This window comes from Acinonyx jubatus, chromosome A1 (assembly GCF_027475565.1).
Source record: "Acinonyx jubatus isolate Ajub_Pintada_27869175 chromosome A1, VMU_Ajub_asm_v1.0, whole genome shotgun sequence".
Classification (NCBI taxonomy): Eukaryota; Metazoa; Chordata; class Mammalia; order Carnivora; family Felidae; genus Acinonyx; species Acinonyx jubatus.
The window spans coordinates 66933497-66953458 of record NC_069380.1 but is presented as its reverse complement, the minus strand read 5'-3'; the positions used below and the strand labels follow the sequence as shown (position 1 = coordinate 66953458).

The following is a 19962-nucleotide window of genomic DNA, read 5'->3' as shown; positions in this document are numbered from 1 at the left end:
TTTCTTCTCTGACCATGTTTACCAAGATTGTCCTTCATGCCACAGGGGTGCCAGTGTTTTTTCTGCTCCTCTAAAGAACATAACATTGTGTGCTTTAACCAATTAAATTCTACACTGTGTGTACCCTTTCGTTTGATTTCCAGATTGCTTTATTTTCAGATGTGCTCAAGGTACTGTTATTCATATATTTAAGAAACACTTGGATTAACCAATGAATAACATTCAAGAAGAGGTGAAACAATATTGAGACCAAGGCTGGAATCTCAAATTCTAATTAAAAACAGTTTGCAAATGATATATCAGACAAAGGGCTCGTATCCAGAATCTATAAAGAACTCACCAAACTCCACACCCGAAAAACAAATAATCCAGTGAAGAAATGGGCAGAAAACATAGACGCTTTTCCAAAGAAGACATCCAGATGGCCAACAGGCACATGAAAAGATGCTCAACGTCGTTCCTCATCAGGGAAATACAAATCAAAACCACACTCAGATACCACCTCACGCCAGTCAGAGTGGCTAAAATGAACAAATCAGGAGACTATAGATGCTGGAGAGGATGTGGAGAAACAGCAACCCTTTTGCACTGTTGGTGGGAATGCAAACTGGTGCAGCCGCTCTGGGAAACAGTGTGGAGGTTCCTCAAAAAATTAAAAATAGACCTACCCCATGACCCAGCAATAGCACTGCTAGGAATTCACCCAAGGGATACAGGAGTACTGATGCATAGGGGCACTTGTACCCCAATGTTTATAGCAGCACTTTCAACAATAGCCAAATTATGGGAAGAGCCTAAATGTCCATCAACTGATGAATGGATAAAGAAATTGTGGTTTATATACACAATGGAATACTACGTGGCAATGAGAAAGAATGAAATATGGCCTTTTGTAGCAACGTGGATGGAACTGGAGAGTGTTATGCTAAGTGAAATAAGTCAGGCAGAGAAAGACAGATACCATATGTTTTTACTCTTATGTGGATCTTGAGAAACTTAACAGAAAACCATGGGGGAGGGGAAGGAAAAAAAAAAGTTAGAGAGGGTGGGAGCCAAACCATAAGAGACTCTTAAAAACTGAGAACAAACTGAGGGTTGATGGAGGGTGGGAGGGAGGGGAGGGTGGGTGATGGGTATTGAGGAGGGCACCTATTGGGATGAGCACTGGGTGTTGTATGGAAACCAATTTGACAATAAATTTCATATTAAAAAAAAACAACAGTGCCATCTGATAATGACAGTAAAACACAGAATGCAGCCCACCCAAAGGACCCTTCAAATGAAAGAGGGCTCAGGTAGCACACACATGTGTCCATGTACCTGTAGTGTGTTGATGGTCATGTTCTCTGCACCTTAAATACAGTCAGTCCGTCTCCACCCTCAGGAGAGGGTGTAAATGTAACCATTTACATATTACATAATACACTTGTATATTCCCTGACAGTGGGGCTGAAGAACTTTAATCTGGAAATGCAATATCCCTGTTCCCAGCTATGAGCACCAAGGGTCACAGTAAATTTCAAATTGTGTAGCAAAACATTTCTCTCTACTTCTTTAAAAAGAATTATTTCTTTATTCACTTATCATTTCTTAATTATAGTGAATTTGGAAAATATGACCTTCACAATGTAACCAAAGTCAGACCATCATGATTACCATTTAAATGCATTGCTTCCAACCTTTTTATTTATCTATATTCCTATTTTAACAAAGTAATATTATCCTTTATGGATGTGCTACTTATTTAATATAAGGCACCTATTATATAATTAAATATTATATCTAAGTGGGGTTAACTAACATTCCACTGGATATAATTTGGGTAATTTAGCTAACAATAACAAACAATATTTTGACAACTGCCTATTATGGATTTTTTTTCAATTTTTCACAGCTGAAGGGAAAAAGTGTCAACAAATATCCAAACAGTATATTAGAGGTGTGTGTGTGTGTGTGTGTGTGTGTGTGTGTGTGTTTCAGAACCTCTCCCCAGGACAAAGGTTTTGTTTTGTTTTAAATCATTATCAATTTGATAGTTAACATGAGGCATCTCATTATGGCTTTAATTTTTTAGTTCTTGAGTATCAGTAAGATTGTTTCTACGTGCTTATTAAATTATAATATATATTAATATATATTATATATGACATATAGAATATATATGAATAATATATATTCATTTCTTCTGCCCATTTTTAATTAGGGAATTTGTATTTTTCTTATTTATTTGTAAAACACTTTTATATTAAATTAAATTATATCATGTCATATCACATCATATTATTATATCATGGATCTTAACCTCCAGATGCATATTTTGTTTTTCACAATTTGCCATTTTCGTTTCAACTTTGTGCATGGTATCTTTTTATTCTTTTGATTTATAGAAACTATAAATATTTCTGTAGTCAAATCCATCATTATTTTCACTGTTGCTCCTTTATCTGCTTTTATATACAGAATGTCTTTCTACCTACAAATATAAGGAAAATACTAACCTTATGGTGCTTTTGTAATTTCTTTATTCTTTTTTTTTTTTTTTTTTTTTTTACATTTAACTCTGTACTCCCTCTGGCATTCACAATGAAATACTGGTTCAGGTAAGAATGGAACTATTTTTCTACTAAAATTAAGACCTTACTCCTAGTTATTGAATAAATCTCTATATTTGCACTTGTTTTAAGGCAATATGATCATAGTCTATTTTCCTTTGTGCCATAGACCCTTTCAGGAGCTTTCTGTTTCTAGATTCTTTCTCAGGTCTTACTGATCTTGTGTCCTTGAATAAGCCCATTCACTTCCTGATGTCTGATTCCATTACCTACAAAACAGAGTTGGATCTATTTGCAGATCATTTTAAAAATTAGAGATGATTCATATGAAATGCTTATCACAGCCCATGTAAAGTTTGGAGCACTCATTAAACAGAAGTTCCTATTTATTGTTTTATTTATTCATTTTTTTATTGATCTATATCTCATCTTGTGCCAGTACCACAATGACAAACACATTTGAAATTTAACATATGCTCTGATACATCAGTATAGGAAAACTCTGACATGTTTACTTACCACTTAAGCCTAATTATCAACACCCCCTCCAACAGTCATACGTTTAACAAGTATTTCAGCACCAACAATTACACCAAGACTGTATTAGGCACCATAGGGGCAACAAAGAAATGAGAAATAGGGGTGCCATTCAGAATTTTTCAAACCCCTGCCTCCTTCTGTTAATGCACAGTGTATATTCATTTATTCAAACAAATCTTCATTAGCCCTTGAAATGACTGGATATCATGCCAGGGGCCAAATATAAGGATGGAATATTTTGTCCAGGTTTCACCATACAAATCTGATGCTGCACATATCAGATATGAACCAATATCTCCCACTTGGGGAGTTTGCTGAGATAATAATCTCCCTTCAATATTCAACTCAAAAACTTCTCTCATGAAGTCTTCCCTGATTTCCCCATTAGAGGTCATTATTATTTACTTTTTTACCTGGCTATTCTGTTTATCTGTATGTCTGTCTATCAGTCACCCTCCCCACCTTTAGACTCTTTCCTCCTCAAGGCCAGGGCTGTATCTTTCTCACTTTGCATCCCTGGCAAACCACTACCATTCAACAGTGAGCACAGTGAGTAGGTACAAACATGTTTGGTCTCTTTCCTCACCTAGGATATGTTAGTTGAATGATCTTATCGTATCACATGTCATACTGTAGTTTCATGTGTATTTGTGCAATGTGCTCCAGGTTGGGGAATATTTTCATCCCTTTTTGTATATCCGGCTGGGCCATATGTTGGCCTTCATGTAGGGAAGCATAAATATCACGATTTATTTTTACACCATGTACTTTGAAATATGAATATTGGGGGGGGGGGTGGAGAATAGGACACACCATCATCAGTATTAAAAACAAGGCTAAAAATCCCAAATATTCTCAATATTGAAGTGTTGCGTTATAACAATCTTCCCTAAATCCTGAGGCTTGAAATTTTATTTCACTCCTAAGATTTTTATTATCTCCATTACTTACTAGAGACTTTTTAAAAATCATTCTCTTTTTTTTTTTTAATTTTTTTTCAACGTTTATTTATTTTTGGGACAGAGAGAGACAGAGCAGGAACGGGGGAGGGGCAGAGAGAGAGGGAGACACAGAATCGGAAACAGGCTCCAGGCTCTGAGCCATCAGCCCAGAGCCCGACGCAGGGCTCGAACTCACGGACCGCGAGATCGTGACCTGGCTGAAGTCGGACGCTTAACCGACTGCGCCACCCAGGCGCCCCAAAAATCATTCTCTTTTATCATGTCACTTGTTACCTAAATTCAGTATTACTGTTGAACATTTCAAATGTTCAGTTCTTATTCCCCCATCTATAATTGTAACGTAAATTCCTTATGGACAAGGACATCTTCTTTTGCTTTATATATCTCACAGCACCTAGCACAGTGTCTTGATCTTGCTAGGTCATCAAAAACTTATTTACTGATTCAAGTAATTAACACTTTACTCAGGGATATGTGTAATAGATCACCAAAGTGAACCCAATCTCTCCAGCCAGGTGTTTCAGAATCAATTTTGTTTGCAGAACCCAAAGCATTGACTGATTTATTCAATAAGTAATTTTGAGCATGGGCAAGACACTGTTTCAGGCTCAATCTAATTGAGCCCCTAATATGTGTTCAATATTGGGCTTTTCACGTGGTCTTGCTTATCATAGCATTACAGTTCTATGAGGTGAATATTATGATTCCCATTTCATCAGTAAAAACAAAACAAACAAAACAATGAACAAAAAGCTGCTGAAATTTAAACAGGCAGTGAATAGCTGAGCAAATATATGATCCCAGTCTATCCAAAAGCCAAGTTTAACATCTTAACCAGTACGCATACTGCCTGTAGAAGTGTCCAAGGCTTTATCAATGAAGAGATAAATGGTTTATCAGATGAAATCAATAGAAACTTTATAAATAGCTCTCTCCTTTTTTAAAATTATATTTATTTATTTTGAGAGAGAGAGAAAGAGAGACCAGGCACAAGCAGGGTAGGGGCAAAAGAGAGAGAGAGAGAGAGAGAGAGAGAGAGAGAGAGAGAATCCCAAGCAGGTTCCATACTGTCAACACAGAGCCTGATGCAGTGCTTGATCTCACAAACTGCAAGATCATGACCTGAGCTGAAAGAGAGACATACACTTAACTGAATGAGCCACCTAGGTGCCCCAAGAGCTCCCTGCTTTTAAGCTTAAAATGTCACAAAAAAATATTTTAAGTTTCAATATTAAAAATGACTGCATTAAGTTTCAATATTAGCAAATATGTCCATTTCTAAGACATTCCCTGGATTTAAAGTCAGATACAATTTCAAAAATGTAATTTTTTTTATAAATCATGACACTGTAGAATGTTAATACAGAAATGCAGAAGCTGAAGTGGAGAATAATTATCAGGATGCAGTTTCCATTGAAAACAAGAAAACTACATTTCAAACATACAGGTCTATGTATATCTTGTCTGCAGAAAATGTTTAATGAATGTTGACCTAAAGAAATCAATATAGGAAGAGACTTTCTTCACAAAATCCCAAAAAATAGGATAGCATGTGCCAAATCAAAAACCTGTTTAGAGGAACTTCTGCCAATTTAAGATTATAATTATCTGATATGCACCTTAATCTAACTCAAAGATGTGCATTCTCCCCACCCCCACCCCCAGGGCATAAAGACATGCTATGCTTAAATAAGTTGTAGATGTTGCTTTTTTTTAACATTCTACAATTCTTGTTGCCTGAGAAAACACTAGTAACTGCATTTTTAAAAATCATGCCATTCCAAAAAAAAAAAAAATTGAGAATGACCATAAATCCAGTTCCAAACTTCCCATTAGATATGCCTGGGTTGAACCCCTCTCTGGTCATGAAATGCAAATGACAGATAAAACATTCTGCTAATTCCAAAGTTCCAATGCAAGATGAATATACATGGCACTTTAGTGTTCCAGTCTATAGCTAACGGAGAGCATGGGTATTTTCAGACATGAAAGCAAAGTGCCACAATTTCATGAAGATAAATGCGATATACAGGCATAGGTAACAGTGGTATTCACTAGTGTTTGAGGAGGAAGAAATCAGGATCACTGAGGCTAAGAATTATGGTACAAGGTCTTACACTCTTCAAAGTACTAGTTGAATGTTTTCCTTTTTTTTTTTTATTAAGCTGTCAGAATTATCTGTGTGTGATACCAGATTAATGTCTGAATAAAAATATAAAACTGATTAGAAGAGACTGAGTGTAATTAAAATGAACTAATCCAAAATAAACACAACAGTTTAATGCCATTAGTATTCCAGCTCCTTAAAAAGTTGTTGAACCTAGCGCAAAAAGGATTACAAATTTCAAAGAAAACTAAATTAACCACATAGCTGAAAAGTGAATTAGGAAAACAAAAATTCCAGGCTGTTGAGCAAACAAGAATTTTATTTTCTATTGTTCTAAGTTTCCAAAGTTCGGAAGTTCCCTTTCTTGCTGGAAAAGTAAATCGGTCTAAAAGTCAAGCCACAAGAGTTTATGAATTGGAATCTCTTTAAAAAGTAACTAAATACCACACCAAAGTCACTTGCAAGAAAATGTAAATTATCTTCTGAAATTCCGTTGTTCTTCCAAACTGTGTTTGTGTGTCCCAGGCCTTTTAACACCAATGGAAAAAAATCAATCCGAAGATTCTTGACTTGCTATGCCATAGGTAATCTCTTTCTGCATTAGAAAGGTAATTCAGGGGCGCTTGGTGGCTCAGTCAGTTAAGCATCTGACTTTGGCTCAGGTCATGACCTCAAGGCTCATGAGTTCGAGCCCCAGGTCAGGATCTGTGCTGACTGCTCAGAGCCTGGAGTCTGCTTCAGATTCTGTGTCTCCCTCTCCCCCTGCAGCCCACCTGCACTCTGTGTCTCTTTCTCTCTCTCAAAAATAAATAAACATTAAAAAGTATTTTTTTAAAAAAAAAGAAAGGTAATTTATACCAGTAAAGGGGATAAAAATGTAACACTGTTGGATGTGCTTACCACTTAAGAAAAGGGATTGGTCACATTCCATCCAGAAAGATCATTATTCTGAAGTACTGGTAGTACTCAGTACAGTAGTAGAAAGCTCCTAAATCTGATTTTATTCCATTAACTGATGTTCCCTGTTTACCTACCAGAGGCAAGGCATGGTGTTAGATCCAGAAGGTATAAAAATGAAGAGATATGGATCTTCCTTCTAGGAGTTCCTATCAACCAATGACCAAACATAGTAACACCACATTTCCACATACAGCCATACCTTCATACGGTTTACCGCCCTCCCCCAAAATAAAGCACTAACATTTGTTAACATGACAAATTAAAGCTAACCAATTAAAAATTCTCTAACGCAGAGTGGCTTTGGGGTGAGGTGTTGGCTACACCCATGGCTGTTAAGGTGTTGACCTTTTGCAAGCTTCTTGGCTTCTTAGCCTGATTTGGCACTGAAAAACCACAACTTTTCCTTCCAAACTTTGCTGCCTATACTGCTCCATAAAATGTCTTCTATTCTTCTCATGCCACAATTCTTACTTACTCTAAGATTTCCCCCAGTCCTTCATCACACTGACAGATGAGAGTCTGCAACAAAAGGTTCAAAAATATATCAGCCCACTCTTTAAAATGTTAAGGAATTTCTCTCCCTGTCGTCAAGTAAAAAGGAATATTGAGCCAGGTCTTTCCAGGACAGGCACTGCCTCCTGAGAGCACATTAGACTCTTTTAGAAACAATCTTAAAATTTTTGGGTCACACAGTATATAACACTAAATTGTATCCTGGGGGCATATAAGGCCCAGAGCAGCATCCAAAAGAATTTATTTTATTCCTAGGGAATAGTCACTTTTTTCCCCCAAAATAATGTTCTTTAAAATGAAATAATTGGAGAATGACTTCCTTGGTCCTACATATGAGATCTAGAAACACAGTTGAGTGTTAAAAGGTATGTTCTTTTGGAAAAGTTTTATAATTGTAACCCCTCTCTTATGAACAACAGATGCTAAAAGAAATTGTCATTCTACAGAAACAGTTCATTTTAAAATAAATCAATTAGAAGACGTTACTAAAGACAAATAAAAATATCGAGATATTTCTCATTTATATTCAAAGCTAAGGATTAGGAGAACAACCCAATTACTCATCCAATCTGCCCATTTAAGCACCTGTCAACTAAAGGGATTAATATGCCTTATGTTTATGGAATTAAGGGCAGTTCTGTCACAGTCTCTGCCTGAGAACCATTAACAAACACATTTTCTAAGTATGTATTAACATTTCTTAGCTGTCTCTACTGTAATGACCCTGATACAAGCTAATCAAAGCATTCAAATTTCATAGCTATATTATTGTACATAGAAGGCAATGCCCCCCAAAAAAGACAGGTGGTCCCCCCACCTAAAAAATGTTTGTTGCAAATACCCAATTCATAGAAACTAATTATTCTCACATTCTCAAAGGGATTTTGTTTCCTTGAAGAGACCAATTAAAACAAGTGTAAGAAAGAAATGATTAAGTCACAAAAGTGTAAAAAATGTAGAGAACTACATAATGTAGGATCTGAGTTACCAAAGATACCATATGTAGCATCTGCAAATGATTATCACTCTCAGATGGTAGCAACACCTGCTTTGGCTCTGGTTTTGGTGTGAAAACTCTGAAACAAAGGTATTGATACTTTACTGAGCCTATCTGAGGATAAGTGAACTACTCCAGCAGTGATTTCTTTCCCTTGACAAATGGAATAAATGCACAATAAATAGCTTTTACATATACAAATAATTTGTTAATAATTACTGAAATCACATAATCAACAATAAAAACAAACAGACCAATTACAAATTGGCAAAATACTTGAATAGACACATCACAAAGGAAGAAACATGAATTGCCAATACGCACACGGAAAGAAGCCCTTCATCATTAGCCAACACGGAAATGGAAATGAAAACTATGATGAGATCCTCTTATACCACTAGAATGGCTGAAATGACAGACTGGGGTCAGTGTGAACATGGAGGAACTGGAAATCTCATCCGTTTCTGCTAAGAATACAGAAATGGCAAAACCATTTGGGAACTGCTGGACAGCTTCTTAAAAAGCTAACATGTGCCTACCTGATTCCGTGATTCTGCTCCTAGGTGTTACCCAGGAGAAAAGAAAATATATATCCACAAAAAGATGTATACATGAATATGCAGTTTCATTCATAAGAACCCCCAAACTGGAAATAGCTCAAACATTCATCCATAGGAGACTGGGAAAACAAATTGTGTATATTCATGCAATGGGCTATCCCTCAGAAAAGGACCAAACAACTGACACATGCAACAACATGTGTGAACATCAAAAATATGTTGCAGAAAAGAAGACACAAAAGAGTTCTAGAATAGGCAAAATTAACCATTGGTGATAAAAAACTAAATATTTTTTTTTCCTCTGGGAGATAGTGGATTGATTGCAAAGGTGCACAAGGAACTTTCTGAGGTGATATAAGTGTTCTATATCTTAATTGGAGTGTGAATTACATGAGCATATAGTTGCCAAAAGTAAAAAAAAAACTGCACAACTAAAATTGTGCATTTTTGTTGTACGTAAATTATGCCTCAATTAACAAATACAAAATCAGGAATGATCAGTCACATTAACATTGACCATTTCAGACCACCCAATAACTAAAACTTATATGGTATGCATATATTCCAGGCTGTTCTAAGCAGTTTATGTATGTTATCTCACTTAATCCACCTAACAATCTTATGCAATAAATGGTATTATTGTCCTCATTAGATAGATGAAGATCTAAGAAGTTAAGTAACTTGACCCAAAGTCTCATAACTTGTATATCCATCTGTCCCTTATTTAGACAGTTAATAAGTTAAACATACATTATATCAACTTGAAAGAGTCCCAGGTAGTTTAGAGTTTGGGTTGATGAGTTCTTTAACTCACAGATTACTGAATTATTATTCTACAGGGTTATATGGTAAATTAAAAGGCTGTTATAGAGTATTTCTGACTCACGAATGTGTACGCTCATGACAATTGTAACAGTCAATATATAAAGCTCCATGAAACAGAGAAGTGATAGACTTTTAAAAAATTTTTTAATGTTTATTTATTTTTGAGAGACAGAGAGAGACAGAGTGTGAGTGGGGGAGGGGCACAGACAGAGGGAGACACTGAATCTGAAGTAGGCTCCAGGCTCTGAGCTGTCAGCATAGAGCCTGATGCAGGGCTTGAACTCACGAACCATGAGATCATGAGCTGAGCCAAAGTCAGATGCTTTACTGACTTAGCCACTCAGGCACCCCAGAAAAGGGATAGTTTTTACCAAGATTCATTGAGTGCATTCAGGCACTTTCAATCTGTGCAGGCAGGACAGAAGTGTGTAGCGCTGGGAGAACTATCAGTTAACTAAGGGACATCCAATGAGGGGACGGGGGACCTGCTACAGCTGATGTGTTGAACGGTGACTTGGACGATGAAAAAACAAAGGATGCTTTAAGTCTCTATCGACACCCAACTTGGAGGGCTTTAGAGGGTCATGGTTTCAAACAACCCCTACAAGTTGGAGTTAAAAATAGAATGATGTTCAATAGCAACAAAGATAGATCTTTCAATCAGGAAAAGGGGTGGGGGGACGTAAGTACAAAAGAAAAGGAAAGTCTTCTGTTAAAAAATGCCCCATAAAAGCAGAGTACAACCTCTTCTGTGCTCCCCTGGTCTCCACACCATTTTCATTACTTTGATGTCTTTGCTATCCCTGCTTAAAATAATTAAATATGCAATAATCAATACATTTTAAATTAGAGATACTCAGTTACACATTCATATAATTTCATTCCAGAAATGTATGCTGTAAATTTTTTTTCTAGATTTTAGCTCTCTGTACTATCTATCTCTATTTTCATTCATTATCTTCAAATTAATGCTCTGGGTCTGGGAACCAGGGGGTAGGTTTACTCTAAGGAGAAGGAAAAGAAACCACTCTGAAATACTGATGGACTATAAGTCAAGGACTTAGAGTGACATGACATGAGGAAAAGGAAAATCCCCTGTACAAACCATGACATATTTTCCTGCTCTTCAGTTTGTCAGAGAATTATCCTATACACATAATTCCAAAACCACAAAGCCCTGAGCCATTGGGGGATCTTCCCTCAGCTGCTCAGTCTCAGTGCCTCTTCTCATGTTCCTCCTCCCTGGTGGTGTCATGTTCCCAACAGCATCCCTTTCCTGATATACTCCTGTTATTAGGTCTCTAATTATACCATTACCAACTCCCCAGTTCCCATCAACTGTGATAAGTTCCTGTTATCAACCCACTAATTACGTCCATCACCCTCTTCCTTATCCATACTAACCAATTAATCAATTAATCAGTTAACAAACATCAAATTAATAATTATCAGAGCACATTACTAGATACTGCAGGGGAAGAAAATTAGTATATGACACTCTTCGCTCAACTCGAAGAATCTAGTCTATTTAGGGAGCTAAGAGCGTGTGTGTGTGTGTGTGTGTGTGTGTGTGTGTGTGTGATTTAAGCACTACCAAATCAAAGACAGTATTCTCAGTGTGTTGAGATGAACAGAGGCAGCCCATTGAAGAGAGGGAGGACTTGAACTTCCCTGTCTGAAGGAAGAACAGAGTTCAAACTTGTAGTGAGTTGTATGCACAAAACCCAGAGGTGGAAATGATAAGGCCAATCTCCCTTGAAAAGAAAGTTTGAGTCCTGCAGCAGAGTGTTACAGAACTGAAGCAGTAAATTAGCCAGATCATTGAAAAAAGACTTTCAATAGCAAAATGCAGAAATTTACTTATTCTACAGACATCATGAGTCAATGACTTAACTGAACACTGCATTCTCTGTAAGAGAGATCCAAGTAAACTTATTAAACTTGGGTCTCCTGATCTTAAATCAGAAGCCAACCTACTGATAGCACATAAGAAGAGGAATAGCATGACTGATGGCACCAGCCATTGGACATGGATAACTCTTGGATACCTCCAGGCCTGTCTCCACTCTGTAACTATCAATGATCTATAATGGGTAGGGAGGGCTCTTGTTAACATTAAAGTATTTTCTTTGTATCTGTACAGTGCAACTTTAGGCATTTCTTCACTCCTATAAGTAAACAATATAAGCAAAGCAATGTTGTTTCAATATCCCTTGAAATTCTGTTGAAAATCTCGTTCAGTAAAGTAAGAAAAATCTCAGTAAGAATTTCACAATTCACAGAGTCAATGGAAGGTACTGTAAAAGTGATTCAATTTTCTCATTTATAAAATAAAAGGGTTAGACAAACTCTAACATCTCTCTGAGTCCAAAAGGGTTTAACTCTGTAATCACACTCACATTTTAAATTTGTTGATATGATAATTAAAAACTATTAGTGGCCCCTTAAATACTTAAGAAACTAGATTTTATTTTGCTATAGTGACAAATTAAATTTTAAGACATACATTAATGTCTGATACTCATGTGGCAAAAATGGGTCAAAGTTAGACAGGTATTGAGAAACTTGATGTATCTATCAGTAATCTACTGCTGGATAACAAAGTACCACACATGTGACAATAAGTGTGGCTCAAAAGAAGGCATATTTATTATCTGGTAATTTCTGAGGGTCAGGAGTCTGGGCACAGCATACTGGTCCTTGGCTCAGGTTCTCACAAGGCTGTAATTTATGGTGTCAGCCAAGCTGCATTCATTTCTAGAGCATGAGGTCCTCTGCCAAGCTCATGGGGTATGGAAGTATCCCATTCGTGAGGTCCTTATCCTACTTTCTGGGTGTCCTTGGGGGGCCAACATCAGCTCCTAGAGGCTGTCTGCATGCCACATGGCCTTCTTCTCTGGTCTCTCACATCATGGCAGCCTCTCCCTGCTGCTGAAGGGCCAGCCAGAGAATTTGGCACTCCTGTCTGCTAAAAACAAAGTCTTATGTAATACCACATATCCACAGGAGGGACAACCCACCACTTTTGCCAAATCTCATTTGCTGGAAGTAAGTCACAACTTCCACCCGCCACTCAAGGTTAGTGGATTATACAAAGGCATGATTCACCAACGGTCACCTTAGGGTGTGTTTCAAAATGTGAAATGTGAAACAACTGAGTTACTACAGCCACCTAAGTTCCTCCCATCAATTAAAAAATATTTTTGGGGGCCGCCTGGGTGGCTCAGTCGGTTAAGCGTCTGACTTCACCTCAGGGCACGATCTCGCGATCCGTGAGTTCGAGCCCCGCGTCAGGCTCTGGGCTGATGGCTGGGAGCCTGGAGCCTGCTTCCGATTCTGTGTCCCTCTCTCTCTGCCCCTCCCCCGTTCATGCTCTGTCTCTCTCTGTCTCAAAAATAAATAAACGTTAAAAAAATTAACAAAAAATATTTTTTGATGGAAAGATAAGAAGTAAAATGAGAATGGAAGGTTACTATTGGAAAACTTCTTGTAATAGTCGCCATGACAAGAATAAGGGTAGAAAGCCTACGTTCAGCATTTTTAAGCAGTGGGCACCACACACCTCTTATGATATTTACCAGTTACAATAAGTCCATGGGGGAAGTTATTACCCTCATCTTACAGTAAGTAAAATGAGCAAAGATAGGTTAAGTTGGCTTGCACATGTCCACACAACTAGAAAGCAGAACTGTCTCAGAACCCGGTACAGCAGCAAAGGGAATGTCTAGTAGTTTTGCAAATCTAGTAACGAGGTTACTCAGCAAATCATAATAACCTTAAGACTCGGTTTTCTCATCTGTAAAATGGGGAAGATAATAATACCTAGTCTAGAAATCTCCTAAGGTTGTTGTGAAGATGAAATACATACATGTATAATAGAAAACCTAAAGCGCTTCACTCAAATCTGAAACCTGGTAAGTTCTTAATAAATAGTATCATTGCTGTTCAGTTATAAGCACTGAGTAAATGCTGAAGTATTTATACATTTGGATGTATGGGTAAGGATGATAAATTTAATGGGCTTTTGTGTTATTTTTTTTTTTTTACTGGTAGGAAATGTTCAGGATATTTACTAATCAGTCGACTACTTTTCTATGTTAAAGACTTTCAAGAAATAAAAAGGAATAAATATTGCGCCTATCTTTCTGTACAAGAAGAAATAAAACTCTCTTATCCACCAATAAATTGAAATGCAAAATACATTTTTTAACAATTCCTGTTGGTGGGTCAAAGACGTGGACTGCTTACATGCTTGATAAGGATGTTTGAATTAGCCTTTGTTAAAAAGTAAAGTATTAAGATAGCCAAAAATGGACTATTCAAAAGAATGAGTGGATCAAAGAAAAAAAAACAAGATATTCAGAAAGATTTAATCGTACAGTAATAACATTATAGAACATTATATAAGTCATCCTTAATAAATCTATAATGTTCTTAAAACTTAGACACCTATATTGTTAATTGTCTAGTCTAAAAGGTGGCTATTTCTGAGACCAGAGATGACTATATACTTCCCCTTGAACTCCTTGGTTTGTCTTTCCCATTAACTTGTTTTTCATTTTTAAATGTTACTAATCAGATCAATATCATCACCATTTATAAGTGTTGACTTTTCATAGGGGATATTCATCAATGTTAGCCATTGCACATGACCAAAGGCCACCTATAGGACACTGCTGTGCTAGTAATTGTTCAACAGACAACCTCTGAGCAGAAAAAGAGTTTTGTCAATCTCTATGGCCAATTTCAAGCTACCAATAGGGTGTCAATGATCAAGAGATAGGAAAAGGTAGGTCTGGCACACCACATAGCCCTAGTGGGAGATCAAAAGGAAACCACTGAGAGAATATTAAAATTCAATTTAATGTAGTATAACTCATGTATCTATATGGTGATGTCTTGGAATTTCCAAACTGGGCTTGGGAAGACTTCTGGAGGAAGTATGGAATTTTTCAAAGGAAGGATTGAAAATAAAATAATTAATCATACTACATATCCCACAAATGTTCTCTCAGGTAATCCCTGATTAACCACAGAAGGTAAGTATTATTTCCCTCATTTTACAAGTAAGAAAACAGAGGCTCAGGGAAACATCCTCACAGCTAGTAAGAGGCAAGTCCTTCCACCCTTTTGTCACTTCCTCACCTCCTTCCTGTGTTTCTTTCTCATATTTTCCTTTCTTCCTTCCCTCTTTCTATCCCTTACCAGCTCTCCTTTATTGTATATTCATCTACTGTTTTCTATGCTCAAGATAGTGTGCCTGGAACCAAGTATATGGCATGTTGGGAGGGAAGAACCACATGGGACCCAAAAGAGAGAGTAAACATACTCATATTGCAACACATACTTAACACTAGACCACTTACTTAAAATTGAGAATAGACTTTAGTCTGCTATTAACAATCAATTTGACTTAACATAGTTTTTTTCTTTACAAATTAGGAACAATTAAACTATTGCTAGAAACTCCACAGGAATGTGGTAATGCTAATAGACACACTTTTTGCTCTTCTCCGTGAATACGATAAAAAAAATTTGCAATATATTATTATTACAAAAACCTAATTTATCTTTTAACTCAGATGCCAGAAAAAAAGTAGAGTCTCTCCAACATCCTCTGGAGCACACAGAAATCCTCCAAATAATAAAAGCACATTAGCAAAAGCTTTCCTTCTGAGAAGACCACAAAGCAATAAATGAATAAGTGAAAACTTAACAGGAAGATCTTCTTGGCACAAATATGGCAGTAATATTTTAATGTCTTAGCTACCTTCTCTGCTTGTTTTTTCTACAGTTAATAAAATAACACAATTAAATATATCTATTGATTTTCACATAGTATATAAAACTGAATGATTCTGAGTATTTGATATTCCAATTCCCTCACCTTGGGGTACATTTTTTTCCTTAAAAGATCTAAGCCTCACTTTGTACAAAAATGATTTTGAATTTGCACTATTCTTAAACTACTCCCTATCACAGTGCTAAACAATGTACTATAAGGTAGGGATAATTTAAATAATAGGATCACACTCTGAGCTCTTTATTATAAAGATTACTGGCAAAAAGTTATATTCACGCCTTCCTTCATGCTCTGCACAATGAGGATTATACATTTTATACAAACCATATTTCTACCAGATATGAACCGTGTCACCTCTAAAGTTAATTTATCAAGCTTTAGGTGTAGCTTTATAAAAATGATACCATGCTGATTTTAAAGTGAGACTACAAAAGATATAAAAGCTTCTATCCTGTCCAGAGAGTCAACATGAAAGCAGAATAAGATTTAGGATTAGAGGAGAAGTTTAATCTCTGGCTACAGCCTAGAAGAATGGCCTACCCCTTATCCCAAGATGTGTTAGAGCCCTAAATACTACTGAACTCCTGATTACCAGCTGTGGCCATTCTATTCTAGAACAAATTGGGAACACTGACTAAGCCTGTTTCCAACTGAGGCACTCTTCTCAATAGGCATTAAGGACCATAAGAAGAGTCTTGGAGAAACTCAAGCAGTAAAGGAGCCACAACTACAACCAGACATCTGGTTTACCCTGCTTCCTCAGCACATATATATTTGAGAGAAGAAGCTAAAAGAATATAGAAGTTACCATCTGCCAAGAGAGGTAGAGAATATTTTTAAAAAGAATATTCTAATGTTTCCATGTTTGCTTAATCTTTAAAATTGATGCCTTATAAAAATTTTCATAGGACACATGACTGTGATCATTCCTCCCCCACCATTATTTTCATTATTAAACAATTTTCTGGCATCACAGGCTAGAAATAGTTACCAGCATCTGAGTGCCAACCTACTGACCTCATCCACAAAGAAGAAATCTTGGCCTGGTGAAGCTCTGGCTCACTCATTTAGCTTGGTGACGTTAAGAAAGCTGAACTGTTTGGTGTTAAGAGAGAAGGTCAGAGACTGGTGGCTAGATAAGAGGCTGTTGCAAAAGTCATCCCAGAAGTGATACCTACTGAATTAGCACAGTTATGGGGAAAAGGTAAGAAAGGGAGCATGCATTGGCATACACATAATAGGTAAAAAGCAACAGAGTTCGGTGACAGATTGAGTGTGGTGGATGAGAGAAAGGGAAGAGTTTGTTGAAGACTGGAAGAATGATCTAAACATACTGCATGGTACTTTTAAGAATCTACAAAGACTCTTAATATCTAAGAGCCCTTAGATGTGAATTATGAGCGTCTCATGGAAGATCATTCAGTTCATGCTTACTGGGCTGAATTAAATATCCTATGCAATATTTCAAATGATACTAAAATTACAGATAATTTTTAAAAATTTTTTAAATGTATTTATTTATTTTTAAGAGAGATACAGAGAGAGTGAGTGGGGAGGGGCGGAGAGAGGGAGAGAGAGAATCTCAAGCAAGCTCCACACTGCCAGTCAGCATGGAGCCCAATGTGGGGCTCTAACTCACAAACCTATGGGATGCAACCTGAGCTGAAACCAAGAGTCGAACACTTAATCAACTGAGCCACCCAGGCTCCCCCGGATAATTTTAAATAAAAAGGCTTAGTTTGCATACTGAAGACATTCTTACATTTAACCGAAATTAAAATGGCAAAGAAAAATAACTTATTGCAGCACTGAAGAGATACTGCCATTGACACTACAAAAAAGGGTAGAAAGCAAGAAATTTCAAGCCAAGTTCCTCCTTGCTGAGCCAGTCCTCAGTTAGCATTAAGTTATTTTAAACGTTCTGTTTTCTCCTGGAATGTGAAAAGAATAACAGCCAAAGAGACAGAGAAGCAGAGCGCAAACCTTGACCCTGTCACTGTTAACATCTTGGGTCCCATTCAGCTATCTGGTCCTGAATCTTCTCATCTATAAAATAAAGATTTCAGCTAGATGGTTTATAAGAATCCATCCATTTCTTTTTTTTTTTAACTTTTTAAAATGTTTATTTATTTTTGAGAGAGAGAGAGAGAGAGAGAGAGAGAGAGAGAGAGAGAGAGTAAGCATGAGTGGGGAAGGGACAGAGAGAGAAGGAGACACAGAATCTGAAGTAGGCTCCAGGCTCTAACTGTCAGCACAGAGCCCGATGTAGGGCTCAATCCCACAAACTGTGAGAACATGGCTTGAGCCGAAGTCATATGCTTAACTGACTGAGCCACCTAGGTGCCCCTGAATCCGTCCATTTCTTATAGTCTTTCATCCACTATGCTAATTAAAAGCTTAAATACTATATATTCATATTCTCATAGATAGTCCTTTTTGTGGAGAAAAGGTGAGTTTAGAGGACCAAAATGCACTCATCACCTTACAGATAAATGTCTCAATTCTTTTTTTAATGCTAGGCCTGCATATCAATGTATTTCATACAGGTAAGAAAAATCATACATACACACACACACACACACACACACACACACACATAGTGGGGCAGGTTTTTAAAATAATTAACAATCATTTATATCAATATGGTATACACATTTATTTCTAACTTATAAGTTTATTGAATATTTAACAAACCAATAGGATTTCCACAAAAGCTTCCCCATCTGTTAGGTTAAGGATGTAGCCAATGACAAAAAGAGAATCAGACTGTGGTTACCAGAGGTGGAGGGAGGATTGGAGGAAGGTGGTTAAAAGGCACAAACTTCCAGTTATAAGATAAATAAGTACTAGGGATGGAACACACAACATAGTGACTATAGTTACCACTGCTCTGTGAAATACAGTAAAGTTAACAAAATAAATCCTAAAAGTTCTCATTATAAGGAAAAGAACATTTTTTTTCTTTTTTTCCATTTATTTTATTATATCTTTATGAGATGATGAATGTTAAATAAACTTATTGTGGTAATCACTTCACAATGTATGTAGGTCAAATCTTTATGCCATACACCTGAAATTCATACAGTGATGTATGCCAATTACATCTCAATAAAACTTGGTGGGGGGAAGGGGGCAGGGGATGTAGCCAACGGTAAGAAGCTTCAGAAACTTTCAAAAAGTATAGATAAGTGACATTTTTCTTTTACTATTATCAGGTTTTAGGTATGATCACATTTTCATGAACTCTAAACCTAGGGGCCATTGAAATTTGAAGGTTCGTCTACATGACCTGCTTTGTTTCCAGAAGGCTTTGAAATCATTTTAGTTAATGATTCCTTATAACTGCCATCTCATTTAGTAAATTAATATTGCCTTAGCATATTCATGAAGACTATATTTCTTAGGCGTAAATGTGATGGCAATCCTTCAGAAACCGTATCACCCCATCCTTGTGAATATTAAACTTTTCTAATTAGAATCCATGGACTCACTTAAAATCATGTCCAACTTATTACTTAAAATCTTAAATCATGTCCAACTTATTACTTAAAATCATGTCCAACTTATTACTTAAATAAATCAACATGGCTATTTTGATTCATTCTGGATATCCATATAGAATTCTTCCATACTTGCTCTGTGATTAAGCTCCATAAAGGCAAATATAACACATACTAACTTGGATGTGACCAAAAGTGTATGATTAAATACCTCGAGGTTCATTTTCCAGCAAACAAACCACATATGAGTTTATGGCAGTCAAGGCAGACCAGAGGGTACTTGACAGCTTAAAAGCCATCAAAGTTGGCCAAATGATTGCTCTATAATAGAATGGGTGATAAATCCACTGCTGGGGGCTCCATGGCTCTAAGACTCAGAGGCCATGGCTACACCAGATGGCCAGCAATCAAATGACCTGGCACAGTTACCTGCAAATGGCTCCTAATGCACAAAATGGGAGAAAAGACAGGCTTTATGCAACTCCCTATTGAGAACATCATGCAAAACCTCTGTGCATTGATGGATCCAAAATAAATAAATGAATGAATAAACAAGCAGGCAAACAAACAGCAACACATGAAACCTTTACTTTTAGAGACTGATTGATTCTGCATGGGGCAGGCAATATTTGGGATTTGGGGG

At 36.8% G+C, this 19962-nt stretch overlaps 1 protein-coding gene across 1 annotated transcript in view; it reads right to left on the bottom strand.

Moving 5' to 3' along the window:
- LOC128314529 (heparan-sulfate 6-O-sulfotransferase 3-like) overlaps window positions 1–19962 on the bottom strand; it is a 363620-nt gene that overhangs the window by 70481 nt on the left and 273177 nt on the right. The window lies entirely within an intron of this gene.